Below are 20,809 nucleotides of genomic sequence, written 5' to 3'. Positions count from 1 at the left end.
CTGCGTCTGTTTCCTCACACGACATCCACAGAAATCTCCATATGATGTAAAAGCAGCCAACAAAGATGAAAATAAAAATAGCTACAATTCTCACAGTAATTCCTCCCATATTATGAATGCAAGCCTGTTAGAAATACCTGCCTCTACGAAATACCATAAGGTAATTCCCATCCTCAACCTGACAAGAGTAAAATGCAGTTCGCACAAAGGAGCACTAACATAACACACGTTGAAACAATATTCAGCTTTACAGAGCATGAATGGAACACATGTTTAAATAAATATAAAGTACCATCTCATACCTACAGAACTAAGAAACACAAATGAAAATAATAAATCTAACGTTGGCAGGAGTTACAAGGATTCGTACAGATTCCTGCAAACGAGTGCAATGAACTTGGAGAACAACCACAGTCAACAAGGGTCAAACACTGACCACGGCCTGGGACCTAATAACTCCAACTTTAGAATCAGTACCCTCAGATGCACCTCAAAAGGACAAAAAGTTGTATGTGCGAATTGTATGTATGTTTTTAACAAGACTTCAATAGTGTGGGAATGGCCTTTTCCCAGTTATAAGTAAGTTAAGAATGATATGTTGCTATGATCAAATAATGATACACTTGAAATACACAAACTACACATATACTCTGTAACTATACACATTATCTGTAAAGCAATCTTGAGTCAAAACAGTTGAAGTAAGATAGTAGAACCACTCACTTATTCTAGAAGTTATTTGTTAAATGCCTACTAGTTTCTCACATCCCTGAGATTTAAGTACTCGTCTCACGTTCATGTGTCATGAACATTTCCAAGTTAAGCACATTGGCCAAGGTCACACAGGTTTCAGGGGTGAGCAAATGTCAGGAGGCTGTTACTGATACTCAGCTTCCTACAGCAAAGTATTATCTCTGCACTAGAATTAAAGCAATAGGTTCCTATTTCCATAGGCCTTGTGATGGGTTGGAAAAGAATGGATAGCTAAATAAAATCTTGAAACTTGCAAAGTGGAATTCATCAACAAATCTGATGACTTTATTTTTTGAAGAATGAAGGGTAGGAAAGTCATTACAAGATGTGCTTCTAGGCACCCAAGTATTTATGGGTTCTTTGTTCAATAAAAAGTTTCTTACTCTGTAGACGAGAAAGTGTATTTAATTTGAGAGATGGGTATTTAAATTTTTTTTTAAACGTTTATTTATTTTTGAGACAGAGAGAGACAGAGCATGAATGGGGGAGGGTCAGAGAGAGGGAGACACAGAATCCGAAACAGGCTCCAGGCTCTGAGCTGTCAGCACAGAGCCCGATGCGGGGCTCGAACTCACGGACCGCGAGATCATGACCTGAGCCGAAGTCGGCCGCCCAACCAACTGAGCCACCCAGGCGCCCTGAGAGATGGGTATTTAAATACTTGTCCTATATTGCACTTAGAGGGATGTAGGCACACTATGTTCCCATAAATAATTAAATGAGTAGACAGGTGATACTAGGGATTTACTATAGGTAAAGACATAAAAAGAATATATCCCTATATCCATTGAGGAGAATTCAAAGCTGACTTTATGATGTCAACTCATTACACAGTGTACTCTTATAAATGCTAATGATTCTGGGAAACCATTAAAATCTTCAGCAAACCACATCAGACTTCTTCCCTGTCAAACCCTCCCAGCCTACCCCACCCATAAAAAAACTTACTATAAACATACTTGAGTCTCTTGTAAAAGGTTAGTAAGGATAGTGTTTGGTTTATAATAATATTGTTATTTTATCTCTTGTTCAAGGTGATCATGACTTGACGGTATAAAATATAGCTATATAGCAAGTAATGTAATATATCTTTTTGGATCATGTGGCCGTAAAAGATACAAAGACACGGAGCTCCATTAGGCACATTTAATTATGTTTAGATGATTCCTTAGCTCTGCATAGTCTCATCCAAAGTCGTTATAAAAAGGAAATGTATTTGAACAACGAGAACAAAAACCTTCCTATAGTTTGTATATTCCCCAGTTTCTCTGTGTTTTAATTTCCGACTTCCCAAGTCCTAAATTTTGCCGATGTTTTCTTCCAATGCTTTGGGGAAAAAAAAGTTTCCCAAAATAGGTATATCTCTCCTCAATTCTATACACACTTTGTTTGGTTTGGGGGCTTTTGAGGGGCTGCTGCTGTTCTAAATGAGGATTCCTGCCAGGACAGTCACTCTCTGATGCTTCAAGGACATTAATCAGATTCACAGCTGGTGGCACCGTGAGCAAGATGAAAACACAGAGATCCTTTGATTATTTCAACTTATTTTTTGCTAGAATTTTTTTTCTTCCGTCGCTGTTCACTGAAGTAAAATGCGTTTTGTCTTCCTCAGGGTAGGCATCAATTTGAATTAAAAAGAGCACCTTGCAACAGCCATTTATTTTCCACGGCGGGGGGGGGGGGGGGGGGGGGGGGGAAGGGGTGGGGACATGGCAGAAAGAAGGCACCAAAGAACAGAGAAGGAAGAGGGCTAACACCAACTGCTCTGTTCCTTTGAAGTTGCCTCTCCCACTGTCCCTCCCTTTCCCTTTCCCATTCTTCCTGGGCTTACAAAGCTTGGCCAGGAGGAGACCAGGGCGGGCATCCCTGAGGGAGTGACCAGCAGAGCAATTCCCCAAGACCAATGCATTTCTGATTCTGCAGAGTGATGCAGAGCTCAGGGAGTACCAAGGGCCCGCTCCTCCCCTCCCCCATAAAATCCACAGCTGGGCCACCCCATGTCTATTAGAATGGCTAAATCCAAAGTACCCACCATTCCAAGGCTGACAAGGATGTGGAGCTCCTGACAGCCTCATGCATTGCTGGTGGGGATGCAAAATGGCAGAGCCACTCTGGGAAGTCGGACAGTTCCTTATGAAGTTCTTACCAAATGACCCAGCAATCTCATACTCCTGGGTGTTTGCCCTCAGGGATGAAAAATTTAGGTTCACACACACACACAAAGTTGTACACAAACTTTTATAGCAGCTCTATTCATAATCACCAAAAGCTAGAAACAATTTAAATGTCCTTTAAGGGGAAAATGGATAAACACAGTGTGGTTTGTCCGTACAATGAAATTGTATGAGTTGTATCCATACAACGAAATAATATTCACTCAGCAATAAACGGGAACAAATAATGAATGCAGGCAACAACTTGCATGGATTTCAAAGGCATTAGGCTGAGTGAAAGAAGCCACTCCCGCATGGTTACGTATGATGTCATGTAAATGACTCCATTTATATGACATTCTAGAAAACACAAAAAATACAGTGATGGCGAAAAGATCAGAGGTTGTCAGGGTGATGTGTGGGGGAAGAAAGTGATTTCCAAAGGGCAGCACAAGGGAGTTTTTTTATGGTGGTGGAGCGTTCCATCTCCTGATTGTGGTGTTGGTTACATGAGTCTAAACATACAAAACTGATACAAACCAAAATTCAAATTGGTTGTATGACAATTTAAAATAAATAAATAAATAAATAAATAAATAAATAAATAAATAAATAAATAAAAAGAGCTTTAAAGACACACACACACACACACACACACACACACACACACAGAATCCCAAGCCTGGAATCAGTAAACAAAAAATCAAACATGAAAACACTGTCCATCCATCATTTTCTCTCTCCTTTACCGTTTCATAAATATTCATGGAATCTATACACTCTGATGCCTTACTTTTCAGACTTAGGAAGGGAAAATACCATTTTCCGGGAGGGAGGAAAGGCAGGAAAATATTAGGAAAATAAAATTTCCAATGGCATGGCAATGACTGCCAAAATTTTGGGTGCGTCGTTCTTTCGTAGAACATGTGTGGGAATGTCACCTTTATTCTGACCCCTGAGTATAGGGTAAAAAAAAAAAAAAAAGAAACGTCAGGAGGGAAAGAAGAGTGAAATCAAGCAAAAGCTCTCCAAGTATTTCAATATATGGTTTGCAGGAAAGGGAGAACATCACAAAATAGATGTGTGATGTAATCCTTTACAGCCACACCGTTCCCAGAAAAATGAAATAATTGCCAAGTCACCACTGGGCCACCTGCTGTCGGGAGGGCGCTCCAGATTTCTTTCCTATGGAAGAATACCGAGCTAAGCACGCTCTAGACTTAAACACAAATGCTTTAGACAACGGTGAACTTTCTTAGTGTCTCTCATCTTCGGAAAAATAGGAAATGAGGAGCTCATCAACTATTACCTCAAAAGTCATGCCGCAGCAAAACTAATTAGAAAAATGATCCCGATCCTCAGCATAGAAGTTAGATTAACCACTAACTGGCCTTTGTGGAAATGGTCCTTAGCCGGTTGGGGGTCCTGGCTGGATGCCTCCAGAAGTCCTTCCCTCAATCTTGCACTATATACTCCGGGATGTCCGGGGGTGGGTGTCACAAAGGCTACTTTGCACCCTGTAAGTGGCAAACAGGTAACCAGGTTCCTCAGAACAGAGGCGGGGGGGGCGCCGGAGGGATGGGGAGGCAAGAGCTCAGAGTGGCCAGCGATGCTACCTGTCCCCGGGAGACCCTCGTTCCACACAGGCTTCATCAACCACAGCTGTAAATCGCCACAGGGAACTCGGGGGGCCTGAAAAGTCACGTCTCTGGGAAGATACAGTGTATGTATATTTTTCTAGCTGTACCCGTTGGCATCTTCTCCTCAATCACATCGCTGCCAAATGTCACGACCACGCAGGTGTCATGAAGGCCAGGGCGCCTCGATGCTAACTGCACTCGAGACTCACCTGGGAGCATTCAAACACCAACACCTGGGCCCATTCTCCAGAGGTACGGACTTCGTGGAGGGGGTCGGGGAGCAATACCGTTCGACGTTTCAGCATTGTATAGATATGGCTCCAATGCATCATTGACCCCCACTACATCCTCAACATCTGGTGCCCACTTTTCCCAGTCGGTGCTAATTCTTCACCAGGGGAGACCTTTTGCTTACTTGCAATGCACCCAGAGTGAGGGTGTTGGACCGTCCGCGTGCATTCTGTCTGATCCAGTATCACTATCAAGCAGAGAGGAAAAGGCTTTGTCTCGGGGCCTTACATTGTCACAAAACGTACAAAACGATATAATTTGTGTCTTTCGTAAAAGTTCAGTTCACAGATGACTTTAACACGGGCTATTTAACTTTTAACGATGACATCCTAAATGCTGACCGCGGACTCTGTATCTTTCACCTTCAGACTAGGCAGTAGCTTCATTTTCCTTTACCCAACTTGCCAGGAGGTAGCCTCAAAAGCCAGCCTGTGAATTGCTGATTCCCCTCCTGGTGAACAGAGGCAGCCTCTATCAGTAGTGACATCCTAAATACCAAAAAAAAAAAAAGATTCTACTGAATCAGAAAATGCCTTTAGACCGCCTTCTTTCTTCTGAAATTAAACAACCAAGACCAAATGTTGGGCTACATGAGGTGAAGACAGAACTATTGTAATTATAATTGGAAAGCTCTAGCAAATAAGTAGAAAATTATCTCTTCTATAAGAATTAATTAAAATCTTGTTAAAACACTAACAGGCAATGTCTTACGATCACCTATTAAGTGTATGGAATTAATCAATTCACGCTAGGCACATTGAGAGCAAGCAGCCTCATTACTAGCTCTCCAAAATGACCCATTTTTGGCTTCTTTACAGTTGAAGAAAAGGAATAGCTTGAACACTAGGAAACACCTTGTGGGCATAAGATTATAACCTTCTCTGTAAGAACGACCTAATTGTTTAAGATCCAATACCCTTAGTTGGAAGAAATTTTTTGTTTCCAAGAGAATCCTTGGAGTTAGAGCATACACCTGAGAACTCTGTATGTGTGGGAAGAAAGGGACCCACTTCACCTCCTTCAAAATTCTTTTTTTTAAGATTTATTTTATTTTAAGAGGGAGAGTACAAGTGGGGGAGAGGAGGAGGAGGAGGAGGAGGCGGAGGAGGAGAGAGAGAATCTTAAGCAGGTTCCACACTGAGCGTGGAGCCTGATGCTGGGCTCGATCCCATGACCCCAGGATCAAGACGTGAGCCAAATCAAGAGTCAGATGCTCAACCCACTGAGCCACCTGGGCGTCCCTTCTTTTAAAGACTTCTATGTGGCTCTGGAAGGGAGACACAGCTTCCTCATGGGGAGCTCCTCCATCACTTGGGCCTCTGGAACAGTTCTTCATCTCTGGCCTTTCCTCACAACCATCCTCTTAGCTTCAAATGCTCCTCTAGCTCATCCCCAAAGACCAACTCAGGTGCCATCTCTTTTGAGAATTTTCCCCAAAATATTTTCTGGCAGAAGCAATCCTCTGGCTCATTTGGTACTTGTTCGGTCCACTTTCGCAGATAACTGTGTGAACGCTCGTAGGAAGTAGGAGCCTAAAACAGCACTTGCCCCAACACTGAGTGTCTGAACAAATGGAAACTGGAGAAAATGTTTAGGATGCTTTAGACCCCCTGAAAATGTGCTCACTTTAACAATTTACCAACAAATTTCTTACTTCTTCTTAACCAAGCCCATAAGGACCATTACAGAATCTATGAACCTCTTGAAATTATATATAAAGTATGTCCCCCTGACCCGCTACCACACAGAGCCTTGAGAATCTTTACAGCTCTTTTTAAGTCTTCAAGGTAACTGTAATCCAAAACTCAATTTGAAAAACATCACTGCCCTGAATATGTTTTTGTATAAACAATAAGGTATGAGAGCTTCCCGCAATGATTGAACAATGAAATGAGCCACCTAAGTCAGCCTCCATCCTCTGGGTATTGAAAAAAGAACGATTTGGGGCACCTGGGTGGCGCAGTCGGTTAGGCGTCCGACTTCAGCCAGGTCACGATCTCGCGGTCCATGAGTTCGAGCCCCGCGTCAGGCTCTGGGCTGATGGCTCGGAGCCTGGAGCCTGTTTCCGATTCTGTGTCTCCCTCTCTCTCTGCCCCTCCCCCGTTCATGCTCTGTCTCTCTCTGTCCCAAAAATAAAAATAAAAACGTTGAAAAAAAAATAAAAAAAAAAAAACAAAAAAAACGATTCTCTATTCTGATTGCTTCAGACAACAACGCGCCTGAAGGGGAGACTGAGCCACAGGACTCTTAGAATATGGTAGCATTTGAACGAGAGGGTGATCAGAGATCACCTCGTCCAGTGGCTCTCAGACTGCGGAATGCACAGAATCATGAGGAGGACAGCATGTCAGGACCCCGACTGCCGGGTCCCGCTCCTACAGCTTAGGCTTCAGTAGGTCCGGGATGGGGCCTAGGAACATATTCCGAAGCAATTCTAGGTGATGTTGATGGTGCTGATCCATGGACCACACTGTGAGAATCACCGATCTAATATTATTTCCTCATGTGATAAGTGAGTAGACTGAGACCTTCAGCAGCTGGGTGTGGCCTACCCAAAGCAACATAGCTAAGTCAGAGCCCTGGGTTCTAACCACACTCTATGATCAGTAGGGTCCTCAAAAGGGAGTCACATTTGAGTCTCTGAACCTTGTAGGTGACCACAACAGACTCAAAAATGTATCTCAGTTAGAGACATTCAAACTACTTAGCAATATGTTTTACCCGAAACCACTGAGGATATGAAGAGAAAGGAATCTCTCATTCTGTTCATCCCAAGACAAGAGTTGAGAAAGAGGACCTTTTTCCCTTCATCTAAATGATGAATCTCTTATGGCCGTTTTATTGTTGTGCCTAAAATGTTCTTTTGAAGCAAAAACATTATGTCATCCTTCCGACAATGCAATAACAAGATTCCTGTCAGGGGGTCATGTCCGTGGTGTCCTAATAATGTCATATTCTTTCATAAATATTTTGGTAAGTTTTTAAAAGTTCTCTTTACAGAGTGTATTTTCCAGCATTTTGAAATCTCTCTCCCAGCTAGCTCCACAACTAAGCAAGACCCTAGGTAAAAGCACACTCTACAAGATTTGGTTTCAACCAAAACTTTTCATACTCTTGCCTTGCCCCATCTCAGACTGTTCCGGTCTCTAGCTTCAGGCTCATATTTGTTTCTGACCTTCCCTCCAATGGCATCAGACCCTCCCCAAGTCCCATCGGGTTTTCACATGTTGGTCTTCCCTGCTTCTCAGATCTCCGACCTATATTCTGGACTTGTCTCAGAACCCCCTTTCTGACTCGGAGCACAAAAATCCATCCCCCTGTAATATGACTTGGTTCAGGACCCTCCCTTAGAAATGGCCGCCATTTTCCTACTTCATCCTGACGACAGCCCTTTCACGTCACATGTCAGAGTGACCAAATGGTTTCCAAAGTGTTATGGGAAAAGTGAGCGCAACGCATGTCATAGATGACATGGGCTTCATCCAACATCACATTGCATTAAACGACTTAAAAGCATTTATAAAGACATCCCAGAATTTGTGCGTGTGTGTTTTTTTACTCTTTTCAGTATCACGGACATCAGTTTCTACCGTTTCTTTAATGAAACATTGCCGTTATTAATTATGCATGAAACGACACATTTCATATTAAATAGAAATACATAATACCGAACCCCATAGAAACCCCATTACATTTCTTCCAACAATCACCATGATAATTGGCTCTCTAGTGTGGTGTAGTCAAAATAGAGGAAGGCCGTGCAGCTGCTACCTATCAGCCTCATTTGAAGATCGGACAGACTAAAGCCATATACCTAGGAAGGAGATGAGTCCTTCCCTGTCACTTGTACATGGTTTTGCTCATAGACACCCCCAAACTGGATATGGGGCTTCATTTTCTGACTTGGCCTGAACACCACCGCAGACCAGCGGAACAGCAGCACTTTACCACCGATATCACATCGGCATCGTAAACACTTCTTTGAGGGCCTTCTGTGCGCCAGATCCTGTACGTGCATGCTTTCTAATTTTCTCAACAATTCTCCCCAGGGCTTCACACGTGGGATATGAAAGAGCTGAGACCCGAAACTAGGATCCGAAACTAGGTCTCAGACGACTTCGTCCAGCAATTCTCACAGTGAGGTCCAGGAACCCCTTGAGATTTCTCAACCCCTTTTCATGGGTCAGCAAGGTCAAAGAATTATCTGGAAAGGCTACTGAAATGCTCCCTCTGTTTCCAACAATATTTTGGTGTAGAGCTGGGCTTTCTGACTATATTCCAACCAAAACAACATATGGCCACAAACTGAAAGCAGACGCAGGTGAGAATGTCTTCAATTCCATCAGACATTAAGGAGGTTTGAAAAAAAATGTAGAACAATGGTATGCTTCTCACTAAATTTTTTTTCTTTTGGAAAACATGGGTTTTTTTTTTTTTTCATAAAAAAATACGTCCCTTAGGTTAATATATAATGTGTTGACTAGTGTTGTTATTAAAAATTTTTTTTAATGTTTATTCATTTTTGAGAGAGAGAGACATAGCATGAACAGGGGAGGGGCAGACTGAGAGGGAGGCACAGGATGCGAAACAGGCTCCAGGCTCTGAGCTGTCAGCACAGAGCCAGACGCGGGGCTCGAACCCACAAACCGCGAGATCATGACCTGACCCCAAGTCAGACGCCCAACTGACTGAGCCACCCAGGCACCACTACTAATGTTATTTTTAAATGGATTAACACATATGTTTACATGTTACTGGTTTTGATTTCTAAAATAGTAACTACCAACAGTACAGCTCATCTAAACAAAAGCTTTTCGCAGAGCCTCAACGATTTTTAAGAGCACAAAGGGGTATCGATTTCAAAAAGTTTGAGAACACTGTTCTCAGGTAATACAACTTTCATTCATCGTATCACCTCCATTCCAGAAGAAAAGTTCTCATTGCTAGGGATGGGTAGGTGGAAAAGAAACACCCCTGCTTTTAGAAATCAGAACTCTTATTGCACCCATTATTAATACCATACATCTGGCACTTGGTTAAATGTACAAGCGAATATGTAATCCTCGGAAACACACTCGTACTCAGTCTCTTCGGTTAAACTGAACGCTTCTTGAGGACATGAATAGTATTAACTCCCTTGGAGTCCAGCACAGATGGAGTCTTGAACACAAATAATGATTAATCGGCGGCGCCTGGGTGGCTCAGTTAAACGTCGGCCTCTTGCTTTCGGCTCAGGTCACGATGTCATGGATCGTGAGTTCGAACCCATATCCAGCTCTGCGTGGGCAGTGTGGAGCCTACTTGGGATTCTCTGTCTCTCTCTCTCTTTCTCTCTCTCACCCTCCCCCTTTTGCACTCTTTCTCTCGAAAATAAATAAACTTAAAAAGATAGTGATTAATTGGAAACATAGAGTTGGTATCACGAAGGACTTTGTAAGTCTTGTGTCCGTGAGTAATATGGTGCAGAGGAAAAAGCACATACAATGGAGAGACAGATTTAGTTCAAATCCAGACACACTTTTGAGAAGCTATTGGATTCCTCTGAGCCTCAGTTTCCTTTTTTTTTATGTTTATTTATTTTTGAGAGAGAGAGAGAGGCAGAGCACGAGCAGGGGAGGGGCAAAGGAGACACAGAACAAGAAGCAGGCTCCAGGCTCCGAGCTGTCAGCACAGAGCCTGACGCGGGGCTTGAACTCACAAACCACGAGATCATGACCTGAGCCGAAGAAGTCGGATGCTCCACCGACTAGGCCACCCAGGCGCCCCTGAGCCTCAGTTTCCTTATCTCAGTCCTTAATTCACAGGGTGTTAGGAGGAGTAAATGTATCATATGCATACAACATCTGTCATCCAGTAGGCATACAAGAAATACTACTCCAGTTAGAAAATGATGGGTCAGTTCCAGGGCAAAGACTGCGTATCCAAAAGTCCAAACGCTTGAGAGGACATTTTTCTCACGCGAATTTCTCAACTCTCTCCATTTCTTGGCTATTGATGTCATCATTAAGTTTGGTCATTTTCCTGTATGTGTCCCTTCAGTCTAGGGTTTACTTCTTTAGGGATACATATACTTTCTGTTCTTGGAACTCACTGGCAATAGATATAAAAACTGGAAATACCCCTCTATGAGAAAAAAAAAAGACACTGAATACCACACTATGGTGCTATTTTCAATGTTATAAAAAGATTACATTATCAACAGTAGTACAACTCCACTTAGTGGTTGCTGAGTGGAAAATCTGAGTCTTCACGTTGGAAGCAATATAAACATTAAAAAAAAAATGTAAGTAGATGATGTTCTGAAAAGTATTAAATAAAAATGTCAACCTAAAATTCAAGCTCCTGTTCCGCAAACAAAAAGACAAGAAAACAACCAAAAAATGCGATTTTGGGCAGTAACTCTTGAGTTTACTGACCATGAAGACATCCCAAACTTTCATTTAAGATTCTTGTTTTGTTACATCACAAGACAGTTGAATCTGAATCCATTTACCGTAGGCCAAGCAAATGTTTATAATTTAAAACTGCATTTACACACATATAGAATGTAATTTTGCCTTTTAAAAATAAGTATAAAAGTAAGAATTTGCAGAAAATGAGGCAATGAGAAAGAATGTTTCTATCTCGCTAAGTTACAGGAAGCATCTGAACCCCAAAAGCATTTTATGAAATATATCACTCTTTTGTTTTGCATACTTATCATAAACGGCTATATTCTTTTTAAAAGGAGGAAGTTTTGCCCTTTCTTTATGTCTATACTGGTTTTTCATTTGTTTTTTTTGTTTTTTTTATCCTTGAACTTACACTAGGTGGAGCCCCTTGTCCAAGATTTGGAGTGATTTTTTTAAAAAGGAAAGAAAAAAATTAACAGCTGAAGCCAAACCAAAAAAGCATTTTAATTCTTTCATTTTTAAAATGTTTCCTCAAAATTTGGGGTGCCTGGTCGACTCAGTCGGAAGAACATGTGACTCTGGGTCATGAGTTTGAGCCCCACGTTGGGTATAGAGATTACTTACATAAAACTTAAAAAATTAAAAAAAAATTAAACGTATCCTCAGAACTTAACAGCACCACCAGAAAAGAATTTTTCTTTCTAATAATTAAGACCTTGACACTGATAGGACCGCTAACATTTGCTACAGAGAGGCACTAGTTAATTGCACAGCAGCTGCCACAGAGTCAACAGCCATAAGGTTCTGAATTCAATGAAACCATTAAATTTCATTTGGAAGGGAGGTATCTATCCAGGGTATGGGGGCATCAAATCTTTTCTGGATGCTCGTAAAGATATTTTTAACAAGGTTAATGTTCTCCTGTGTCTAGAGCCGGCATGGTACTCAGATGCTTCACGACATTCCAATTAGAGATACATTGTCATTAAAAGCAAACGAGAGACTTGAAAACGCCAGACCCGAAGCAAAAGGCTGAACATCCAAAATACTTCCAGCGTTCCATGATGCAGAAATCCAGAAAGCCCTAATCAGATATCTCAGGGTGTCTGAGGAGGGAGGGGCTTCTGAACTGAACCAACCAATGTTTAATTATGGGTTCCTAGGACTTGCAGTTAAAAATAGTCTCTAACAGGACTCTGGGGCCTCACAGTGGACTCTCGCTGGAGGAGATAAGCCTTGTGAGATAACCGGCCAAACTTAGTGATCGCCCATTGCTGCAGGATAAAAGCATCACTATCTCCCTACAGCTATCTCCGTCCACCGTTGCTAGGTTGGCTCCCTCTGTGCTGTCTCAGGGCTGGCCTTCCAACCCAACGTGCTTGAAATGCAAAGTTGAGATCAGCAGCAAGGAGAACCCTTGCCCAATTCCCAAACCCCTGTGCTGACATAGCCAACGGGGAGCTGTCAGTTTCCTGGACAATAAATTTTGTGGACTCTTTTTTTTTCTCTTCAGATTTATACAAAATCTTGGAGCAGGCAAGACATAGTTCTGCTGACAGCTGAATTATGTGGCAGAGTAACCTTTGAACAAGTACAAATCATTGACCGCACATAAATTCTTCTCCAGAAAGTCCAAGAAACTGGTTGAATCAGGGTCAGATAGACACGGAGGCAGTTAACGTTATGGCAAGAATCCAGTCCTAACGTAGTGGGATTTATACCTGTTTAACCAGAACACTTACGAAAAACAAGTATTCTTTGATGTTTGCCTCATATTTCCCATTGGCAAGCTGATTTTTCCCCCTTTGGGAGCTTTTTACTAAATTCAAATTATTGTTCTGCTACCGGAAATGATTTATAGAAACAAAACTAGTAGGAATAGAGAACAGCACTTAGGAGTGGATCATCTTCTTTGATGACAGGGGTGCTTTTTTTTTAATAAAGAAAAGAAAGTGAGCTTTGGGTTCCCAAGCCATTTGGCTAAAATAAAGATGAGATGAATCGGACAAACTATGTTTATTTCATTTTTATTTTTTAATGTTTATTTATTTTTGAAGGAAAGAGACACAGAACGTGAGTGGAGGAGAGTCAGAGAGGGGGGGAGATGGGCTCCAGGCTCTGAGCTGTCAGCGCAGAGCCCCACGCGGGGCTCGAACTCACAAACCGTGAGATCGTCACCTGAGCTGACGTTGGACGCTTAACAGACTGAGCCACCCAGGCGCCCCTGGAACAAACTATATTTGAAAGAGAGCTTTATTCAATACCTTTAAAAATGACAGAGGTCTCCACGGAAAATTAGTCACTAAATATATTTTCACTCCAAGTTCTCATGTTGATGGCAAAGCAGTTTGTCCTTCTGCTACAATATAATGGAGTTTTCCAATTCGTTTTTCAAATGGGGAGGAAGGTGGGTGGGAGGTAGTGTGGTGGGGGCTGGCACCTATCCCAGAGACTAGAAAACGCACACCTACATGTTTTCCCCCCAACACTGCACTGTCTCTCCATCCTTCCTGCCAGCCTTGTAGCCAGCATCAATAATATGGTAATGGAGACTTCCAGAGTAAAGCTTGTATTCAAATTGTTCTCTAAAAGATAAAGGGGAGCCAGATACCTCATATCTACTCCCGGCATGATGCAAGAGAGGTGATGTCAAAACTAGCGGGAAGGTTCAGTACGGACCTGACAGATTTACAGTCCTTCTGCCCTCCCCTCTTTAGCTCCAGAATAATATCGTCAGACGAGTTAGAAGAACAGAATGGGTAAGTGATGTTTTAAAATTTTTAAAAATAGGACTTCAGGACTGACAGGGAAAATGGATGATTAAGAAAGCTACAGACTAAAATAGATGTAGGAATAACTTTGTCTAGCTAATAATCTCATTCTCTATATGCCAAGGAGGGAAGAAATTGATGAATCAATTGTTTTTCATTTTGCTGACACTCAGTATTGGTCCTGAGAACAATTTCTTCCTGAGCAAAGTAATGTTTAACCACTTCCTTATCATCGACACTGCCTCATAAGCATTATTTAGAACTTTGCTATTGGAATTCCGTACGCTTCTTTCTCCTTTTTTCCCTTTTTTAGTAAACCTATGGGAGAGAGACGCATAATGTCTTATTCATCAGCACCTTCATCATCCTGGCAATTAAAGATAAGGTAGAGAAAACAAAGGAACTGCATATGCACAGAAGCCACGGAAAGGAAGGAGGCCTCCTTAAGGGAAAAGAGAGTGAACAAAGGCCCTTTCTTCCAGATACAGTGGAAATGAGCTGAGACACATCTCCGACCTGCACAGGGCTCCCAGTCACCCAGGGGACAAGGGCCACAGTGGACTTGGGGAAGTGATTACAAGATAATGTCAGAAGGCAGACCTGTGAGACTGCAGGCCCAATCTTGGAATTGAAATACAGCTCCATGTTTGGGGACCTTGTTCCCCTCCAGGAACCAAACCTGAGAGGCATGAGGGTCTTTTTATTTGGAGTCTGGGAGTGAAATGGAGAAGGAACAGCCATGAGTCATTTCGGTGGCCACCGTAGGTTCTGGTAAGAGTGTTCCTCCTTCCACTACATAGAGGTCAGCAGTCGGGGAGCGATAAAAGTTGAATGAGATATTATTTCGGGCAGAAAAGTAAAAGCTAACGTTTCCTGGAAGAATCAGACTCAAGTCTCCGGAGGTTTCAAGGTTTAGCTCATATGACATCGCGTTCCAAAGTTTCCTTCTACTCTGTATTCTGATCAATTTGTCTCAATGTCCTCATCCACCGATGGTCTGAAATCTCCTTGATATCTGACTTCTTTTATTCTGGTCCCACACCAACTACTACAGTGCTGTGTGCCTTTGGGGCAGTCAATAAATGTTTACGGAAAGAGTAGCAGATGTTTAAATACTTGGAATCGTCACAAACAATGCATTTGCTGCTTTTACAGTTGGAAGGCTTAAAGCGTAAGGGGTCTTTGAAAATCGTGTCTCCTTATTCATAAAGAAATCCATTGTTTTGAATTACTCATCTTTTTATCATTGTTATTTTTTTTTACAAACCAACCTTCTGAATGTTTACCCATGGGGTGAAATAATAGACTCACTAAAGTCTTAATCTTGACCTACATCTACGGTGACAAACTTTTTAGAGAGTGAACCCAGGTCATAGCCAGATCAATAAAGTGATAACAACCAAAAAATACTCTCAAATAATATAATATGTAATAAATAAATATGCATGTGCATTAATTTTATATGAGATATGTAGAGTAGGTGTTATTGGAACTTATGTATTATCCTGAGTTATTTACCTCTCTGGGTCATAAATCCTAGCTTTAAAACAGAAATAGAACTAGGTGGTGGGGAAATTAACAGTAATATCTAGTATTTAAAAATAATACTACAATTTAAAAATAATTTGTATAGGGGCGCCTGGGTGGCTCAGTCAGTTGAGTGTCCGACTTCAGCTCAGGTCATGATCTCACAGTCCGTAAGTTCGAGCTCCGCGTCGGGCTCTGTGCTGGCAGCTCAGAGCCTGGAGCCTGCTTCGGATTCTGTGTCTCCCGCCCTCTCTGCCCCTCCCCTGCTTATGCTCTGTCTCTCTCTGTCTCAAAAATAAATAAAAACATTAAAATTTTTAAAAAATAATTTGTATTAAAATAATTTTAAAATAATTTAAAAATAACATGTATTAAAAATATAAAGTGGGGTTTCATAGATTTTTATTTTGAAATAGCTCCGGATGTTTCGTAAATTGCCAAGATGGTACAGGATTCCACAAGTAGACCAGATCCGTTTCCAACCTTCATACCATCTCTTATTATTACAGTATTATTATAATTAATGAACCAATGATGATACATTGTTATTAACTACCATCCAGAAAGAAATCCATGTGATTAAAACCATTTCTATCAATAGAGCTGATAGAAGTTGTCCACTGTTTCATTTCCTTCTCTCTCCCGATTCCTCTAATTCATAGGTATTCTGTTCTTCAGTTAATATCACAAAAATAGGTACGGTGTCCTATTATTAGGACCTAATATTAGGACTTTTTTTTTTTCCCCAATATGGTGGACCTTATGGTATAACGTATGGTCCAGATCCCCTGACAGGAAGGAAGAATTTATAATCCTCCAGCCGCTGGAAGTGCTGCCAGAGGGCAGCCCTCAGCTGCCAGTCCTCTTTGTGGGCCGTCTCGACTGAAGACAATTGTCTTGCTCCAGTCACACCTCCTGTCAAGAGCAGCCAATACCCCAAATGTCCAGTCTATGCACGAGTAAAAATGCCAGGGCACTCTTGCTCTAGGTAGAAACAACTCGAAGGTCACCCTAACTCCAGAGCTCCCATGGGGGGTGGGTAATGCCTTTGTGGGGAACATAAGTAAACTCCACTTCTCCCTCTGCCCTGTCCTGCTTTCTTGCTTGGTGTTGATCCCAGGAGTACTTCCTAAATAACGCACTGGCCAACCAATGGTCATTTCATAGCCTACTTCTCAGGAGACACAACCTGTGACAGCCTACCAAATTTTAGGTGTTAGGCATAAAGAAATATTAAGAGAATGCAGTCCAGTTCTTTCTCATTGTAGAAAACATGGGGGGAGATATGCCGGTAAGTCCCTCACTCCCGCCCAACGCGCAAAGGTGTGACAGAGGCACATGCAGGCTGCTATACGAGGCCAAAGGGTTCTTACACCCCAGAGAAGCGGGGAGGAAGTTATCAAGATAGACTTCCTGTAAGAGCTGTGTGTAAAAGAGAAGCAAGATGTGCTAGAGAAAGATGAGGCAAGAAGTTGGAGTCAGAAAGAAGATACGAGAAAACTCACAGACATATGAGGGTTCTGGGATACTAAAGGCATAGCAGTGGGAGACCAGGGGGGGCTCACGAGTGAAATGGCAAAATGCAGCCATAATCAGATCAGGGAAAAACTTGCCAGTAATCCTAAAGAACTTTTGTTGTGACTTCCCCTTTACAGACCGAAACACAAGACGGAAGACATTTCCATACAACCTGTACTTCTAGATTTTTCCAACTCTTGCCCTCTACTAAAGCAAAGAGACACTTTGGGTGACTAAGCACAGTGCCAATAACACGGGTGTCAACACATAAGTGATGACATTATCTGTTATACACAAAATCAATCATTTTATAAGAAAAACGTTCAACGCATAAAATGTTTCAAAATATCTTGCTTTATTTTGCAAAAAGACTTTTTTTTCAGATCTCCATTATATGGCTGATATTAAAAAGGCAAATAAATATGGACTATTGGAGAATAAATGTTATTTATTATTACTGAAACAAATGAACCTTTTATTTATATGACATCTCATTGCAAGTTTTACATTTATCATCATTTTGCTGCTTATTTGGTAATCATAAACCATTGTTTCTTGGGGTGAGAATGTTCACAACATCATTACATCCAATGCAATTGTTGGAGCTTTGGTCATCTGCCTTTGCCTTCCTTCTTACCTACAAATCATCTATGAGCAAAATTATATAGACAAAGTCCATAACTACAAAATCACAACTCACAAGTGCTACTGAAACTCTTGATAAACAGAATGATTACCTGGACACTGGGTACAATTGAGTGATGGGACCGATAAGCAAGGCTGATGATTTTACACAACCCCTAGTACCTGGCCAGCCATGGCATCCTCTCTCTCTCTCTCTCTCTCTCTCTCTCTCTCTCTCTCTCTCTCCCTCTCTCCCACACAAAAATAATACAGAATAAGAGCAAGTGTAAACAATCTTTCCATAGAGGTAAACTTGAATCCAGTCTATTTTCCTTTTAAAAAAATATACACCTTTTAGGGGCATCTGGGAGGCTCAGTCAGTTGAGTGTCAGACTCTTGAGTTTGGTTCAGGTCATTATCTTGTGGTTGGGGGGATTGAGGCCTGTGTTGGGGCTCCACACAGACCACACAGAACCTGCTTAGGATTCTCCCCCCGACCCCCACCCCATCCCTACCCTGCTTGTGCAGTTGCATGCACTCTCTCTCTCTTTCTCTCTCAAAATAAATAAATAAGCATTAAAACAATGCTTTAGAACATATATGCCTTTTAAACATTAATACTTGATTTATGAGTAACACCTTACCTGTGTCACCCACACAAGTGACCAACAGCCAGCAGGCCCTGTGATCCTATGGAGAAGCACCACAAGAAGCAATATGGAACCACTGGGGTGGTTAAAGCAAAGGTGAAACACGATTAGATTTATAGTTTGGATAGGTCTCTCTGAAGCCAAATGGAAGATAGAATAAAGGTGAAAAGAAGGGCTGAGCAAGCTGTTGTAAAACTCAAGCAAGATAGCGGATGCACACCTTTAGCACACCTTCAGCAACAGAAGTATGAGCATTCCGGCCAAACACTTCCATAGTTTGGCTCCATTAACTCCCACACTGTCAATGGAGTACCTTGAAAGATTCAAGCAAGGTGAGCTAGCTGACCAAGATACCTTTTTGCTTTTCACGTCTCTCTGATTTTGAGAAGGCCTTATTACCCCGCCTAATAAAGCAGAAAATCAGCTATTAAAGATGTACTCATAGTTAGATTAAGGAGTTCGATCACCCTCAAAAGCAAGAATTGGAAATCCAAATGGAATTTGTAGGTACGAGGTTTATGTGCGTCTGGAAAAAAGTTAGCCTCTGATTTTCCACCAAAACTACTTAGTTCTATTAAAATACGATCATACTGTCAGATGGAAAAACATCAACTTCTCTAGAAACAGAAATCACTTACACAGGGCAAATCACCCTAAGATGTCTTTTACTATAATCGCTCTTGCCCCAAGGCCCTGCCACCACAGGATTGTCACTTTTGACTCATGAACGAGCTTTATAGAACTGCCAGATGAAAGACACATTTAGTTGTACATGACATATTATTGCCTGAGATGCACCAAAATTCCATCTTTGGGGGCACAGAAGAATCAAACAGTATATTAAACTGGTTAAAAGATAACATGTCTAGGGAAAACACTTCATGAATCAATGACCCTGGTGGCACTGGGCAGGTTAAGTAGTACCTCAGCTTGTGCAACCCATAGAATTAGGTGATAGAGTGTTCCCGTATCATAAAGTTGCTATGAAATGAAACGGGACTCACGTAAAATCCATAACCCAGCGCCTGGGGGAGAGGAAGTGAGGATGTGCCGCTGAATGTGAAGGTGGTAATGACAGGTGATCGCGCACATCACGGTCAGGGTGCAAATCTACCACCTGTTTCTTCGTGTGTGTGTTTTGTTTTTGTTTTTGTTTTGTTTTGTTTTAGAAAATGGTCCCTAATTGGCCAAACCAATAATTCTTTAGGCTGCAGAGTTAGCCTATCTCCCTCCCAGTAAGTACACCAAAAACAGATTAAAAACCCCAAACGACCCCCAATTCAAAAGAGTCCCTCGGAGAAAGACAGATGCCATATGTGTTCACTCTTATGTGGATCCTGAGAAACTTAACAGAAACCCATGGGGGAGGGGAAGGAAAAAACAAAGAGGTTAGAGTGGGAGAGAGCCAAAGCATAAGAGACTCTTAAAAACTGAGAACAAACCGAGGGTTGATGGGGGTGGGAGGGAGGGGTGGGTGGGTGATGGGTATTGAGGAGGGCACCTGTTGGGATGAGCACTGGGTGTTGTATGGAAACCAATTTGACAATAAGTTTCATATATTGAAGAAAACAAAAACAAAAACAAAAGAGTCCCTCGGTAGAAGGAGGCCTTAGGAAGAGGAGAGGGAGATGCTGGTGGGGAGAACACGCAAGGACGGTTACAGAGGCAGTTGAAAAATAATAGGAAAACAGCCTTGCTTACACTTTGCTACTTTTAGGATCAGAGATTTCTGAAGATTTTCTGAGCCTCTCACAAATAAAGCATTATCTTCAGAAGGCATTCAAGGTCTCAGACAAAAGAATTCACAAGATTTAGCTCATGATCAATTTAGAATAAGTAAGTTCTGGCTACTGATCATTACTGGAAGAGAAAATGAGATTTTAAGGATGATTGTCTAGCTGGTTATTGTTTCTGAGAAGGAGGGAGATGAAAAGACCTGGAGAGATACAAAGAGGAAAACAAGCAATGTGAATGCCAGAAGGAAACTTTAATACGGAGCAAAGAGTCATAACATAACCCAACAGGCAAAACAGCTGATTAGGTGCTAATTGTGTCAAATTAACTACTCACAGCTCACAGATTAAACTCAAATGACACATATTCCTAAGGCTATTTATGGACAACCAAATCATCTAAGAGAAAGATTCACAAATTGCTTACACCAGAATAGAAAATCTTACAAACCTTGATGCCAAATTTCATGCTCACACTCAATATAATTTTAGAAATTTCAGAAATAACCGATTGCAACAACAAACGTGTTCGCTCCCAGCAAGTGAAATCCTGTTACTTCAACTGGCTAAGACAGTGACATGGCAGTTTGAAATTTGCTTAGTGGGAGACTCAGGATTAAAGTGGAATTGATAAGCAAGACAATGATTTTCCTACGGAGGTATACCTCAACTGATTTCTTTTCTTCCCCAGGAATCAGCCATGCCGAGCACTTTAAGAAAGGTATAGGAGCTATGAGACCAGCCACTTCTCTAATTT

General features: G+C 41.7%; 1 protein-coding gene across 31 annotated transcripts in view; it reads right to left on the bottom strand.

The window, feature by feature from the left end:
- Positions 1 to 20,809, bottom strand: part of EPB41L3 (erythrocyte membrane protein band 4.1 like 3) — a 227,110-nt gene that overhangs the window by 183,798 nt on the left and 22,503 nt on the right. The window lies entirely within an intron of this gene.

This window comes from Acinonyx jubatus, chromosome D3 (genome assembly GCF_027475565.1).
Source record: "Acinonyx jubatus isolate Ajub_Pintada_27869175 chromosome D3, VMU_Ajub_asm_v1.0, whole genome shotgun sequence".
In the NCBI taxonomy this organism is placed as follows: Eukaryota; Metazoa; Chordata; class Mammalia; order Carnivora; family Felidae; genus Acinonyx; species Acinonyx jubatus.
Note: the sequence above shows the minus strand (reverse complement) of the source record. Positions and strands in the feature narration are given on the sequence as shown.